The sequence below is a fragment of the Balaenoptera acutorostrata genome, chromosome 17 (genome assembly GCF_949987535.1).
Source record: "Balaenoptera acutorostrata chromosome 17, mBalAcu1.1, whole genome shotgun sequence".
Taxonomy (NCBI): domain Eukaryota; kingdom Metazoa; phylum Chordata; class Mammalia; order Artiodactyla; family Balaenopteridae; genus Balaenoptera; species Balaenoptera acutorostrata.
The window spans coordinates 81,172,299-81,188,544 of record NC_080080.1 but is presented as its reverse complement, the minus strand read 5'-3'; the positions used below and the strand labels follow the sequence as shown (position 1 = coordinate 81,188,544).

The 16,246-nt window shown below is 37.3% G+C and overlaps 1 long non-coding RNA gene across 4 annotated transcripts in view; it reads right to left on the bottom strand.

The window, feature by feature from the left end:
* The window catches only part of LOC103010026 (uncharacterized), a 389,852-nt gene that overhangs the window by 43,661 nt on the left and 329,945 nt on the right, over positions 1 to 16,246 (bottom strand). For 2 of the 4 annotated variants that reach the window (XR_009005837.1, XR_449859.2), the window contains 2 exons: positions 9,099 to 9,236; positions 8,177 to 8,559 (listed from right to left, as the gene is read on the bottom strand). The exons of 1 other annotated variant lie outside the window; for it this stretch is intronic. This is a non-coding gene — a long non-coding RNA (uncharacterized LOC103010026). Of the gene's footprint in view, positions 1 to 7,674; positions 7,923 to 8,176; positions 8,560 to 9,098; positions 9,237 to 16,246 lie in introns of those variants that run through there. One more of the 4 variants, XR_009005838.1, reaches the window with a different exon arrangement.

Below are 16,246 nucleotides of genomic sequence, written 5' to 3'. Positions count from 1 at the left end.
ATATTTAAAAAGTTATTTGTGACATTTTACTCAATATCATGCCAACATCCCCATTTGTAGATATATCACACATTAGGGACCTAGTTCTCTATCGATAACGTTTATATTGTTTCCAATGTTTTCCTATTCCAAACGATAATGTGGAAAAATCCTTGGAGTTATGTTTTTTTAATACAATGCTTATAATTATTTTCAGGAAAAAAAAAAAAAACAGGGAAAAGGCTTTTAACTAGACTAGAATGAACTTCCAGTCAAGTGAAATAAAGACAGCTTTGCCCCTGAGGTCTTCCAGATCGAAGGATTAGAGTCACCTGAGAAGAGGCTTTGAAGGGGCTCCAGCCGAATCCTGTCCCCTTGGGTCCCCTTGGGTGGCTGCCAGGCTTCTGGTTTTCACCCTGGAACTCTGGGGAGGAGAAATGTTCCCTTCTACCCTTTTAGGTTGTGTGGCTGGTCTAAGTATTAAATTGACATAAGACAGATTAAAAGAAGAAAATACAAATTTAATTACTTACATATGCATGGAAACCCCACAAAGATGTGAGGCCCAAAAGGTGGCCAGAGACGGAGGCTTTTACACCATCCTGAGCTGAGGAAAGGGAGAGCGCTTGGGGGCTTGAGGACTGGGGGCCTTGGGGGTGGGGAAAGGAGGAAATGATGATGGACAAAGGTTGCCCTTGGGCTGACAAATCTCCCAGGTGAAATGTCACCTCCAGTATAGGCCCCCTTTGTAATGGAAATTTCTTTTATAAATGCAGATTCCCCTTACAAAAGGGCAACTTCTACTCCTCTGCAGTTTCTCAAAGTAATTAACTCAGAATAATCCCATGCCAACGAGGCACATGCTGGGATGACACAGTCTGCCACCCTTCACTGGGCTGTTGGTTTTCAAAGCTGGGGGCAGGGGATGGAAATTGACCAGGACCAAAAGCCGCAAAAATTGCTGTTCTCACCAAGATTCAGCTGTCTTTCTTTAATAATGCTCAACAGCCTGGGGTTAATTTCTAGAGTCTGAAAATGTTGATTCTGACAATTTTGGCCAGTTTTTTAATTCTTGTTGCTTTTATGGAGGAGAAGATTTTCGAAGTTGTTACTATGGCATTTTCACTGACACCTGAGAACAAATTGATTTTTATATTGACTTTGTATCCTGGGTTCTCACTAAATGTCACTGTTACTTTTATGTGTTTTCTTAGTATTTTCTACATTGATTATTTCATCTGCAACTACAGTAATGGCTCTTTTAACCCTTTCTTTCTAATCTGTAATCCTTGGTTTCCCTTTTTTGCTTTACACTGATTCAGACCTCCAGGACAGCTAGATGGAGGTGATCAGAGAACTACATTGCTCATTCCCCAAATAAAGAAGAAAACATTAAACCGTTCACCATTAGGTATGTCGTTAACTGTAGTTTTTCATAATTGCTTTTTATCAAGTCAATAAAGTTTCTTTTGTTAAATTATTAAACAGGAGGCCATCAGACTGAGGTCTTAGCAGCCTATGTAAGCAAACCAAAGCCTCAGCCTGAAATACTAATTGAGTTGCTATGAAATGATCCTGTAATATATTGTTAAGCTAAACTCTATTCTAATTATGCTAAATACCTAATCTTGAAGGAATAGAATATAAAGAATAACTACTATCATTAATGCTGTCGACTGAAAAAAAAATGCACAACCTGAAAGTTGAGAGTTATGCTTTACTCAATGGACATTCTGAGGACTTCAAGCCCAGGACACAGCATCTCAGATAATGCTGAGAAACTGTTCTGAAGAGGCAAGGGTGGGAGCCAGGATATATAGGAGTTTTTACAGCAAAGCCCAGATAGTTGGAACATTGAAAGATTACTGTTAACAAAAGAAAACCAGATATCTCAAGTTAATGAATTTAGCACTTTTCTTTGTATGGGAAGATGCAAGCATCTGGGCTCATTGAAATCATTCCTTTGATATGCACCTCAGCTGTCTGGGGCCAGTCTCCTGTGTTTTCTTGTCCTGAGTTTCCCCAGGGTGCACTGTTGCAGGGGGAGGGTGGGGGGCTGCAGTGTCTGATGATTCGATGGCGGGGGATTATGTTTCCATCCTGAGTTCCCTCAGGGCTCACAATCGGGAGGCTGTAATGTGATGGCTTAATGGCTGTGACATCCTTCGTTTACTGATACGGATGGCAGGTGGCATTTTCAGTTCACAATGCTTTAGGTAGTTTTCTTCCCTTAGGTGACATCTTACCATCATATAATACAATAAGGGGATTTAATTTACCCAGTAAGCCTACCCTCCCAGGACACATGTTTGCAGGTATTTGTCACAGATAAAGAACAGTATATATCCTATAGTTGTACCTTAGTTGGGGAGCTAATCTTGACTTTGAAATTTACTCTTTTCAAGAATTAATTTCATTAAAGAATGAAATATTGGTATAGTCACAGCAATTCTTGTTTTTGGCTTTTTTTAGACACTTCAGAAAGTTATCTATTTTTCCTTATGAAGTTTTGATGACCGTTCTTTAAAAGACTTCTCTGTGGGTCCAATGTCATCTTGTCTCAGTGCAGACAAAGACATCACAGGTTTTTGCCTCAGGTACATAAACATAGTATACAAAAGGGCTTCACATTATTTTAGTGGGTATTTTCCAGTGATAATATCTTACCTCTATGAATTTTCTAATTAATATTTTGGAGTGGGTAGAAAATTTTTGAGTCAACAAAGCCATGCCCACTCTTCCAACATTATATTAAACAGTTATACCTTTAAAAGTCCTAGGTTGTATGTCATAAAATCCATTTTCTCACATATAGTCATAATACATTCACAATCTGTTTCTGAGCCAGGAGTAAATCACCACTGAGGTCTTTCACCAACTAGGAATAGAGAATAGACCACTTTAACCTTAAAACACCTAAGTCTTACAAAAGTTCATATTTTATCTATTTTATGATGTCAATTTCCACATTTTAACATCTCTGCAATTGAATATATCTTTCCATCAATGTGTCTGAAAATCATGGTCAGTGGCTACAAAAAGTATCTCTCAATGCATGTGTGTATTCAAATTTGGACAGAGATGTCCATATTGTCATTTACTTTGAGGAATGTATATTATTAGTTGAACATGTGTTCAGCTTAACTGGTGTTTAATATGTCTTTAAAATTATGCTACATTTCAACATTGAAGTAAAAAAATATGGAAATAAAGCAGAATCTAAACAAAACTTATAATCAATAAATTTGATAAATATTCATCATTTGAGGAATGAGCATAATTGAATATTGGCTCGTGACTCAAAAACCAACCTTTCAAGGATGTAAGAAGATACTTTGAGGTAACTTTGTTGTGTTCTGTTAGAAATATACTGCAAAAAGATTGTCTTTTATACAGCATCCGATGTGAATTAAGGTAAGAAAACATTGCCCAATTCTTCCTAATGGATATAAAAAATCCACAGCAAAGAAAGTCCAATTCATGCACAATCTGGTACTATTTTAAAGGCATCAGACATTAATGTGTTAGAAATTTCCTGTCTACTTTAGTAGAGCAGAAGCTACTTAATTTTCATTGTGACTTACATCAGGAAAAAATAAAACTCTATACAAAATACTGGTTTATCCAGTTTTTGACATGCCTTAAAGTTGCAGTGTCGGTGCATTGAAGACCAAGGTGATGAATGCGGGTCGTGAAAAGCAGCACGTCACTGGAAGCCATGAATCACTGCTGGGCACTAAACGTTCTTCCATATTTAAGTCTAACCTGTACACCAGTTCCTAGGAAGGAGATCCTCCCCAGCGATTTGCTGTGTAGGCACAGAACCTGGAATGGGGGTCAGGTGAGCAGGGAGAATTGGCTAAAAGTTGCACAGCACGGAGATCCTGGAGCCCTAGACTGAGCCCTCACGTGTCTTGGTTCTTAATGCAGTTCACAGGCATGTATTTGAAAAGGTGAAAAATGAGATGAAAGATGTGGTGACTCAGTTCTATTCCTGGCGACTTGTGTGGTCAACTGCAGCCCCTCAACATGTCAAACAACAGGCCTCTGAGGAAAGACTATAATTGCAGTCTATTGTCGGAAAACATTCCAATAACACCTTTGATATCACCAAGAAAGCACCAGCCTCAAACCTTGCAGAGTGGATGGCAGCGATGTGGAAGAAAACATCAGAGGGGAGCCTACTTTTCAGAAAATCTCCATCACTTCAGATCTTTGTAGCAGAGAGAGGAAAATAATTTGCAGGAAAGCATGGACATAATGACTTTGAATTAAAAAGTTATAGAATTCAGTTGGACTCAGAGTCAGGTTTTTGTAGGAATACCATAATCAATACATTGATCTTATTTTTTTTTACTAATGCGCACGACATGAAAAAAGTCCATGTTTAAATAAGTATAGAATTTTTAAATTCTTGAGTAAAAGACAGAAATACGAACGACACAATATTATGATGTAATTTATTTTACAGCGCTTTTTTCGTGGCCGCCCCTTAAATACTGACAAATCTTATCGCCTATGGTACCATATGTTAAATGGCGTTGTAATATTTTCATCCTTTTGTCTTATGGGATTTTTAAAACCCAGATAATTAAGAAAAAATGATTTTGCGTTATACCTTGAGGATCGAGGAGATGGCTCTAAATATTTTTTAGTATGCCTCTTGAGTATAATTAATTGAAGAGTATAAAAACAGAAATATGACATTACATAATAATATAAAATTATATAGTATTATAATGTATATGTTTCCAAAAGCTATTAGACTCCCTACGGGTAGAATATTGCTGTCTTTCATTCATTCTTCTTTTATTAATTATCACTATGGTTTACCAGAACACAAGGAAAGTATCCCTGCCATCAAGATATCATTTTACCAAACACAATGAATTAACATGTGAATAAAACTCAGTATCTTCCCTAAAGATGCTGTGTTCTAGGGTGATGTTGTTGAGTAGAACTCGATTTTGCCATGAAAAACAAACCTATCAGCTTCTGGGAAATTACTTCCCATTTGTGAATTCATTCAACATTTACAAAAAGCCTACAATGTGCTAAGTACACTACTAGGTACAGCAGACAAAGATAAAGAAACACGGTTGCTGCACCCAAGGGAATGATGACTTGTTCACAGTATAAACATCCTCAATACTGTTGACCCTTGAACAACATGGGGGGTAGGGGCACCAACCCCCTGCCCAGTCGAAAATCCACACGTAACTTTCGACTCCCCCAGAACTCAACTACTAATAGCCTACTGTTGACCAAAAGCTTTACTGATAACCTAAATGGTTGATTAACATGTATTTTGCATGTTATATGTATCACATACTGTATCCTTACAGTAAAGCCAGCTAGAGAAAATAAAATGTTATTAAGAAAATCACAAGGAAGAGAAAATACAGTATTGCACTGTATTTATCAGTACCATAACTTTACAAGATGAATTGTCAGAACCTACAGCATGAGTTTTATATGATATAAAAGATTGTAGATGTTGTGTGTATTACTAACCCTAGACATCAAAAAATAAAAGATAATGTGAAAAAGAAATTCGTATTTATTTACAGGTATAACTATCTGCGTTGATAACAAAGAAGCAGCAGTATGATTGTTTCATGGTAGCCTAGAGTCATTGATACAATTGCTTCATAGCTCAGCTTATACACTAATGAACAATAGTTCTAACCTTTTTCTGGCATGCAGTATTGCAGTCATATTCAGAATACCGTATTGGAAACATTGTTACATTAAAAAAAAAAAAACCACACACCTGTGCTGATAGGCTGATATGCAGTTTCTCCAATTAGGATAAAGAGAGGCATACTGTCCAGTAATATAATTCTTTAAGAGCAAAGTTATAAGACAATAAGAAAACTAACACATTATCATATCACTCCCCTTATGCCTATGTAAGGCTAGGCTATCCACTTCAACACAAACCTTGCACACGATGTTGTACACGATGAATACTTAGGTGGTGACGATGACACAGAAATGTCTCATACAGTTCTTGCCTTTCAGTTACTAGATTTTCACACGAAGACACATAAATACATAACATGCAAATCTCCTAAATTGCACTGGGAATTTTTGATCAGTATGCAATAGATGGATCAGATGCTTTAGATAAAAAGTTGCAGAGACACATTCTTTGATAATTTTTTTCTTTCAAGGTTTTATTGTTTTTATATATTTACAACACTTTGAGCTTAAGTCTACTAAGAACAATATTGAAGAAAGGAAGCATGAGATTTCCAGAATCAGGTCTAGATTGTGAACATATTGGAAGAACAGACCTATTAGAACAGAGAGGCGACAAGTATGACTTCACATACTCCGTCTAACTGGTAATGACCATCCGAGGCTCCGGCAGTTAGAATTCAGACAGGATGCTCACTTAGGCTTAGTGAGACCAAGCGCTGGACAGTGGGAGCCAAAGGCACACACCTGTGTGCAGGTCGCCCTGATCCTAAGCTCATCCTCTATGTTCTAAAGCACAAGATGATTCTCAACCAATTTTCTTCATTTTATGGGAAAAAATCCATATGTAGGACTTTTTTTTCTATGGCAGGGATTTAAACTGGGCACTCTGGATCTATAAGAAAACAACAGCCAGCATGTTGTTAGGTATTTCATATCAGCATATCATAAAGTGAATAAGTCACTTGTACTACATTATGAATGGGTATGTTTAAAAACTCGTTTGTTTTTATACATTGACATAGACATTTTATAATCCATGCATTCAAACTCTGAATTGTTGGGAAGAATGTCATAAAAGTTACATAAATAGCTCGTGAGATTCCATTTGTGTCAACAGGAGGGCAAACACAGAATAACCTATTTTTTTCTAATTCACAGAAAAAAGAATAATGATGATATAAAATTTCCCCAACCGTCTTCCCATTAGGGGGATGAACACAGCTGAAAATATAACTCCTTTCGAATCCCTCTGAAAGATTTGCAGAATTTACATAAATTCCGCAGGGGACAATATTAATTGTGCTTCATCAGCAGGAGTGTTCTGTATTTTATGGCTTTCTCTTATGCAAATATACTCTTAAGGAGATATATTTTAAGTTACATGAATTAAAAAAAAAAAATCGTGAGTGCCATGCACCTGTTAGAGGTACATGTAGGACTCTACCTGTAGGTTGTACTCTTTGATTTTTTGCACATCTTGTATTTTATATATTGAGAAATAAGTCCTATCTCTGAAAAATAACCCCTTAACAAAGCCATTTAATATTTTTTTCAAACAATTAAAAATTTCACAATGGTTAGTTGCAAAAAAATATTTAATATCTCAGGTGGGATGCCCTTGACTATAAGGAAAATAAACCCTCATTTCATTTTGGCTTAAAAAATGAGGTCATTGGGCTTCCCTGGTGGCACAGTGGTTGAGAATCTGCCTGCTAATGCAGGGGACACGGGTTCGAGCCCCGGTCTGGGAAGATCCCACATGCCGCGGAGCAACTAAGCCCGTGAACCACAACTGCTGAGCCTGCACGTCTGGAGCCTGTGCTCCGCAACAAGAGAGGCCACGATAGTGAGAGACCCGCGCACCGCGATGAAGAGTGGCCCCCGCTTGCCGCAACTAGAGAAAGCCCTAGCACAGAAACGAAGACCCAACATAGCAATCAATCAATCAATCAATCAATCTTTAAAAAAAAAAAAAATGAGGTCATTAATTATCTCCCAAACAGGAGGCCTGGAAATAGGACCGCTCCGACGATGGTGTGGCAGCACTCAAAACACACTTCTCTGCACACGTTTGACTCTGTCCTCCTGATGTGCTGGCTTCATACTAAGTCTCCAATCATCAAATCCATTGGAGGTGCAAGGAACAAGGCAACTAGGAAGTATTCATTTCCCAACACCTTCCACCAAGAATTCCCTTCATAGTGTTGAGTCCCCTGGTCATTCCTAAACCCATCGCTCTGGAGGAGAAAGAGATTAAGAAGAAGGGCTTAATTTGAGGATCCAATGGGTGTTGAGGAGACAACCTCCAGAAGTCCCACATCTTAATCCTTGGATGTGATACCAGGACCGGAGCTTTCCTGGGGAGAACCCAGGGGCTATGAAAATAGTGCAAATTAATAAACATGAAGTTTTAGCTTCAAATCTTTATTATTCAGCTATCAATTACTAAAACAAACATTCTTTCCAGACAAATGAAAACAGTTGACTGACAAATAGTCTCTGACGATTGATAAGCAACAGAATCTGAAAGACAACCAGGACACCCACTTCTATTAAAATCTTGTTCTGGGCTGTTTTTGTAAACTCCAGCATGCCAGATGGTGAATGCACAGTGCCGCACTAGTATTTAATGTCACTGTCACAGTCAATGTAAGAAGCTGCTATCTAATACACACACTGCGTCTCGTTCCACATTGCACACGCTGCACTCTGTGGTCCGTGGACACTTGGGTTTGCATACAATGAACACAGAAGCTTTGGTAGGTGAATAATATACATGAATGGACTTTCTCTCTGTAAAATTGTTTGGGACAAAACAGCATGATTCAATAGTAGTCAGGGTGCATAGTCTTCAGTCAACCAGGTAGATTCCACCTATGTCAATAGAGGAGCAGATACAGAATAACCTCTGTCTTAATTCACAGAACAAAATAATAATGATGGCCTGACTTTTCCCCAACTCCTCTCCCTAAGCAGTGAACATGGCTGAAAATATAATTGTCCTCCCTCCCCTTTGAAAGATTTGTGGGATTTGCAGAAATTCAGCAGGGGATCATATTAAGTGTGTTTCAATCAGCAGGAGAACTTTGTATTTTATGGTTTTCTTCTATGCAAAAATGCCCTTAGGGTGACATATTTTAAGTTAGGTGAATATTTTAAAAATACAAGTGCATGTACATATTAGAGCTGAAGGTGAATGCATGAAAAATTGCTCATAATTTTAAAGGAAACCTTGCATTGATGACCACACTCCTCCCTTTTGTGGGAAGTAATGAGCTTTGATTATAACCTGGGTTTTGATTTAAACATCCTCCTTGACTATTAGTCTTGAAGCTGTATTTCTAATATGTCACTTGAGGAGCAAAACAGGAAAAAAATTAATGAGGGAGTGAGAATAAGGAAGTCTTTTATACCTTGTTGCTGATGTAGAAGCAGAAATTTGTGTGGTAAAATAGAGTGGCAACAGCAGGTGGCAGTGATGAAAAAACACAAATGTTCCTGGTATAATATACCGTATCCAGCACTCCTGATATTGGGGGTAGCTCTTAGAGCTGAAAAGAAAGAGATAAAAGATAAAAATCCACTAAAATTTGGTGCTTAAACCTTAAAAAGGTCAGCATATGACTTTATGATCTCAAATTAAATAATAGCAATGCTGGATCCCTATCAGTTTACTAGCTGGGGTTACAGTTTAGCTCCCAGTCTGGCTTTCAAGTCATAGCCAACCTGTAGTACCCCTGGGACTTGCAAATGGTGTATAGCAGATCCGTGTTTTGGAGAAGGAGATACAGAAGAGAACTGTTCCAGTTTCTCTGAGGATTTTCCCTCTGTTGGCATAATGAATGGCCCTGGGAAACCCAAATGTCTTCCAAGATCTCCCTTGCTAAAGTGACACAACCTGCAGTGTGCAGTTAGCACTTACTGTTTGCTTAGAGTGTAATCCAAAAACCTCCATTCAAAATAAGGTGAAAAATATTAAAACGTTTTTGTGAGATAGTTTATTGGATGACTTACCAATTTTTTTTCCAAACACAAAGTGCAGGGATAATTGCATCTCCAATAAGTTAATTTTCATGACTGAATTTGGGAGGTGATAGATTTGGCGCCTATATCACTGATTTAAAAGGGCTTCTTTCAAACATGTGAGCTAACACTGTAAAGTCCCTACAACTAAACATATGAGAAAAACTTTTTGAACTTAACACAGGTAAAGATTTCTTAGAGAGAACAAACACACACAAAAAACTCTATAAAATCAAATAAGTAATAAATCAGACCTCATTTGAATTAGAATCTTCTGAGCATCAAAAGACACTGTTGGGCTTCCCTGGTGGCGCAGTGGTTGAGAATCCGCCTGCCAATGCAGGGGACACGGGTTCGAGCCCTGGTCTGGGAAGATCCCACATGCCGCGGAGCAACTAAGCCCGTGAACCACAACTGCTGAGCCTGCACGTCTGGAGCCTGTGCTCCACAACAAGAGAGGCCACGATAGTGAGAGACCCGCGCACCGCGATGAAGAGTGGCCCCCGCTTGCCGCAACTAGAGAAAGCCCTCGCACAGAAACGAAGACCCAAGACAGCCATAAATAAATTAAAAAAAAAAAAAAAAAAAAAAGACACTGTTAAGAAAATAAAAAGGTAAGCCCCAGTCTTGGAAGAAAATATTTATAATACATATATATGACAAAAACTTATATTCAAAAAGTAAACTCGAATCTTAAGAAATGATAATAAAAATACAAAATAAGGACAATGAAAAAGCAAATAACCAGAACAGATACTTTACCAACAAAGCTTTAGAATGGCCAAAAAAGCACATGCTCAGTGTGGGAACACAAATTAAAACCACAGTGCAATACCTTGGAATGGTTGAAATTAAGTAAGAGGACAATAGTAAATATTGGCAAGATTGTAGAGCAATGGGAACTTGCGCACTGCTGGTGGGAATGGTTTGGTAGATCCTTACAAAGTTAGATGTATATAAACAAAAAAATTTAAAGGGCTGATCTCCATGGGTGTGAGGGGTAGATTACAACGGTGGTCCCCAGCATAGAGGGTGCAGCAGAAAGCACCGCAGGCACTAAGGCAAATGTTGTAATGCCACCGTTTGCCTTGACAAGCCCTACTCTACTCTGTGGAGTCTATCTCTGTTCAAGATCCCTTGTCTTAAAAACACATTGCTTCTATTTATAGTACACAATGTTCATTTTTAATAACTGTTAAATAATGTCAATAAACAGAAAACTCAGATTTTGCAGAAAAAGATGGATTCTAAATTACTATACAAACTGTTTTATACAAGTAATTATCTAAATACAATAACTTTTTGTCCAACATATACCTAGATATTCCTTAGAAATTATAGAAACCTATTAATACTTACAAGGTAGAGTGAGTATTAAATTACCTATTTCCCCTAGATATAAGCTTATATCTGCAACTACCTGCTGAACTTCTCAATTTTGAATGCCAAGTAGAACCATATATCCCAAAGAGTTACATATTTGAGTTTAGCACCTATAGACTCATCCTTGTTCCTGAATCCTGTTGCCCTGTTAGACGTGTTTCCTAGGTTTTTATTCCTGGTTCCCTCACCTGCTACCGAGTTGTCCTTGGGCATTTGCTTTAACCACTCCTCCCCTGAATTTTCCTACTTGTAAAATGAGATTAATAACAGTTTCTACCTCACACCTTTTTAATGAGGATTAAGTGCGTGCTTATATGACACGTCTATAGAAAATATTACACAATTGTTAGCTTTTGGTATTCTTAGACTTATTTAACCACTTCATCTCACATAGACTCAAACATGGAAATAAAGATATGCCATAAAGAATGGAGAACACCAGAAATGCTTATTGAATATCAATTATATCTCAATATTGCTATTAAAACAAAAGAGATAGGAGAAAAACTCATCCCATAAAAGACAATTAACATACCCTACAAGAGGAAAAAACAGAATCAATCAAGCTATCTAAAAAGAATGCTATAACTAGTATGTTCAAAATCATCCCAAGGATAAAGGGAAAAATAAATTCCATGAAATAAGATCAGAAATTTGTGATGAAAAAATATAAGATGAGAAAATTAGTTACAAAAACTAGCCAGGTAGACTATAAAAAATAGACAATAGAGTTTAAATTGCCTAAGAACAATTAGTTAACAGGACGTTGCTCCCCAAATGAGAAAACTGGCAAGTAGAACTTTAGATATTATAGAAAATAAGAAACTATGGAAGAGGAAATAAGGAAATGGAGCATAGATGGAGAAGGTCTAACATATGTCTAATAAGCTTTCTGGGAAACAAAAAATAGAGAACACAGTGAAGAGGAAATACTTAATGGATGTTGCCAGGAGTGTTTTGAGAAATTAAGAAAAACACAAATCCTAAAATTGAAAGATGTCCCCAAATAATAATCAATTGGGATAAATCATAAATAAACACAAAATACATACTTAAGCATGCGGAAGGCAACTCTACTGAAAAAAATATTGAATTAGAATGGATTTCCTGAAAGACTCAATGTAGACAGTAACTCATAAATCAAGCTGAATTTATTTCTCTCCAATAAATGGAAGGAAGCCTGCATAGTCAAGGGTTAATGTCTGAAAGTTCAGAAAAATTGTCCTGGAGAGACAGAAGTAGAAGCTTCCAGACCCTGAAAGGTTTACAAGGCATGTATAGAGTTTTGAGTGAAAGCAGCTGCTGAGTGAGAGGCCTATCAAAAAGGTCAATTCTGCCTCTGAAGCCTCAGCCATATTTGCACACACGCACACACACAGAGGCAGTCAATTAGCTTGAGCATTTCTGTAGGGAGGCGAGTCTGGATATGTGTTAGGGACAGCTCCAGTGGCTTCATTAACCTTGAAGATATACAACATAAAATACAGCCATAGCAGGCACTGATGTTGTTTACAGACATATGCAGAGTCCCCAGGTATTAATTCAAAGCTGTAGAATGAGGAAAAGAGTCTGATACCCAAGGTCTCTGTGAGTCAGGCCAACGGCCCCCTGCAGAATAATAGAGGAAACGGCAGAATTTTAAAAATAAAATAACAACATTAAAAACTATAAAGGGACAACATTCAGAATAAACAGTTGTTTCCAAGTTGATAAAATGCTATAAGACAATGTACTAACATCCCCAAAATGTGAAGGAAAATTACTATTTAAAATTCTATGCCAAAGTACAACCCAAAGTGAGAATAAAATAGACTTTTTTCAGATGTAGTAAAACAAAGAAGACTTTATATGTATAGACCATCTTCAAATGAGTTACTGGCTAGAGGATGTAATAAAGCAAAACTAAAAATAAAAATGAACCCAAAAAGAAATGGTGAGTAAAGTACCAGTAAGGCCTGCACCACATCCACAGACCGTTGCTTAAAATGACCATCATGCTGCCAGCAACTGTGTGTCTGTGTGTGTTTATTTAAAGCACATTAGAATACTAGAAAATAATATCATAGGGCTTGAAAGAAAGAAGTATAAAAAGGTCTCTTATTCTCAAAGGAAGTAAACCAAAGGGTTAATATAGTACTCCTAAAGAAAATTATATATCTAGATATGTATATTAAATATTTATGGGTAACTACCCCCAATATGCAAAGGATAATGTTCAAACCAGTAGTGAAAAATGGGACAGAAATACTCTAAAGAGAAAGAGGTAGGCAGCTTTTATCAAAAATCACAACACCTTAGGGCCCGACTCTTCATTTGTCATTATATATATTTTTTAAAATTCCAGAAACTCGACAACAGAAAAACAAACCCAATTCAAAATGGGAAAAGTATCAATATTTGAATACACATTTCTCCAAGGAAGGTGTACAAAAGGCCAAGGAGCACAGGAAAATATGTTCAATATCATTAGCCAATAGGAAAATTCAAATAAAACCACAATCACACACCACTTCACACCTACCTGAATGGATATTTTTTTTTAAATAAATAAACTGGGGAAGAGGATGTGGAGAAATTGGGACCCTTGTGTACTGCTGGTGAGAATGTAAAACAGTTCAGCCTCTAGGGAGCATAGTTTGGTGTTTCCTCTAAAATGAAACAAAGAACAACTGTGTGACTCAGCAATTCCACACCCAGGTATATATCAAAAAAAAAAAAAAAAAGAAAGCAGGGGCTTGAACAGATATTGGTACCCCAGTATTCACAGAGCACAGTAGCCAAAGATAGAAACAGCTCACATGTCCATCAACAGATGAACGGAAACACAAACTATGGTATTTTATACAGTGGAATGTTAATCAGTGATAAAAAGGAATGGAATTCTGATACATCAACAGGATGGATCTTGATAACAATATGCTAAGTGAAGTAAGGCAGACACAAAGGACAAATATTATATAATTCCACTTAGATGAGGTACCTAGAAGAGACAAATTCAAAGAGACAGAAAGTAGAACGGAAGTAGCCAGGGACCATGGGGAGGGATGAATAGGGAGTTATTGTTTAGTGGGTACAGAGCTTTTGTTGGAGATGATGAAAGTGTTTTGAGAAGAGACAGCTGTTATGATCACACATTGTGAAGGTATTTAATGCCCTTGATTATATAGTTATAAACGGTCAAAATGATAAATAGTATGTTACGTACATTTTGGCACAATAAAAAAATTAGCAAACATGGGGAATCTGTCCACAGTAGGACGAAGTTGGCCCCTTTACCTCATACCATGTCAAAAACTAACCCAAAGTGGACACAGACCTAAGTGGAAGTGCTAAAACTGTGAAGCTCTTGGTAGAAAACAAAGGAATAAATCTTCATGACCTTGGCTTAAGCCAAAAGACATTAAAACAGCAAATCAATCCCTGTGAATATACGGAACAAAATGTACCCACGTGTTGAAATCATTAACTTTGTGTGGTGAGATTATGAGTACACATTTCATGTTTTCTACTTGTATGTTTCCAAATTTACTGAGTAAAGATGGATTTTTATGGAAAAATATCAACTTTATTTTTAAAGTATTGGTAAGTTTCTTCTCCAATCATTTTAATTTCTCTCTCTTCATCTCTCTTTCTATTTCTCTCTCTCCCAAATATGTGTACGTACTTTTGAAAGTTTAAAATATTCAGAAGATAGACACTAGATGAATAAGAACTATTATTAAAAGATGGAGATTTCTCAGATTTTGAACTGCATTTTTTTGCCCCCAAATGATTTGAAGAGCAACTAATAAAAATTCTCTCAAAAACTTTTTTTAATGCCTAAACCTAAAGAAATTTCTACAAGTCCAGTTAGACTGTGATTCTAACCACATTTACGTTAAAGTAACATTCAGCAGCTATTTGTTTAAAACGGCATTTGTACATTATTAATTAGTAGGTTCTCTAAGAGTGATACATATTTTTAGCTACATGTCAGATGTTTCTTCAATATTTCCTGCATCTTCTTTGCACCTATCAAGTAATAATAATAATAATAACAACATTAACAGCAAAAGCCTTCCTATGTGCCAAGCACTTTCAAAATGTTTTGCATTCATTAACTCATTTAATCATGAAAACGACCCTTTGAAATATTACTAATCCCTCTTTATGGGTTGAAGGGACGGGGCACAGAAAGGTTGGGTAACTTCCCGTGGTCACACAGCACATACATGGTGGAGCTGGAAATCCAGGAAGAATGATTTCAAGGTAAACTTCTCACCAGTGTGCTCTACTTTGGATCTTCCTGTAACGCACACGCACACACTCGCACACACGCACACGCTCGCGCACACGCACATAGATGACTTCCTTTAAATTTTGTTTAAATTGCAACCTTCCCCAAACCGACAACTCAGTCTTTTCCTTTGTTTCATGTAATATCCCACGGAGCCCCCAGTGGACCGTTACCCTCAAGGTGATGAGTCAATAAAGTCAAACTTGACTTTATTGTTTGCAGATCTGTCCCTGGGGGTCTTAGGCTGATTACATACAATAATTTCCACATATACTCTAGGAGGTACCTTATTATATGCCTACTTTATCGAGGTCAATTAATGTTCTCAAGTTTACACAAATAGTAATTACCAAGGACAAGACTCACATCCCAGCCTGATGTCTCTAGAATCCTTACTCTTGGTGATGGTGGTGTCAGGACCACAGTCAAGACTGGGGATAAGAATTCTTGTATTCTTGTCACCAACATTTTGACAGCTAAAACCAAAAGAGAGTACAAAATTGCCCAAAGAAATCAGGTAAATTAAGAAGAACTATGGGCTGGGTTTGTAAAATATAAGCATTAAAGATAGAGGCCAAAAAAGGGAGATGAAGACAATGTGAAAGGTGGGAAAAACACCAGCTTTGGGGAGGTGGCACACAGAGCCCAGAAGACAGCCTGGACAGAAAGAAGGTGAGGTGTTGTCACATCTGTGAGCCTCAGTAAAGTTAAAAAAAGTCTTTGCATTGAGTAGAAATATCCATAATCCAGAGAGGTTTTAGCAGAGTGATGGGGTTGAACCCTACATTTCAGGGGTAGAAGTTTGGGGAGGGAATTGGATGTAATAAAATAGACATAGCAGATATAAAGCCTTTTTTTTTTTTTTTAAAGAAACTGGCC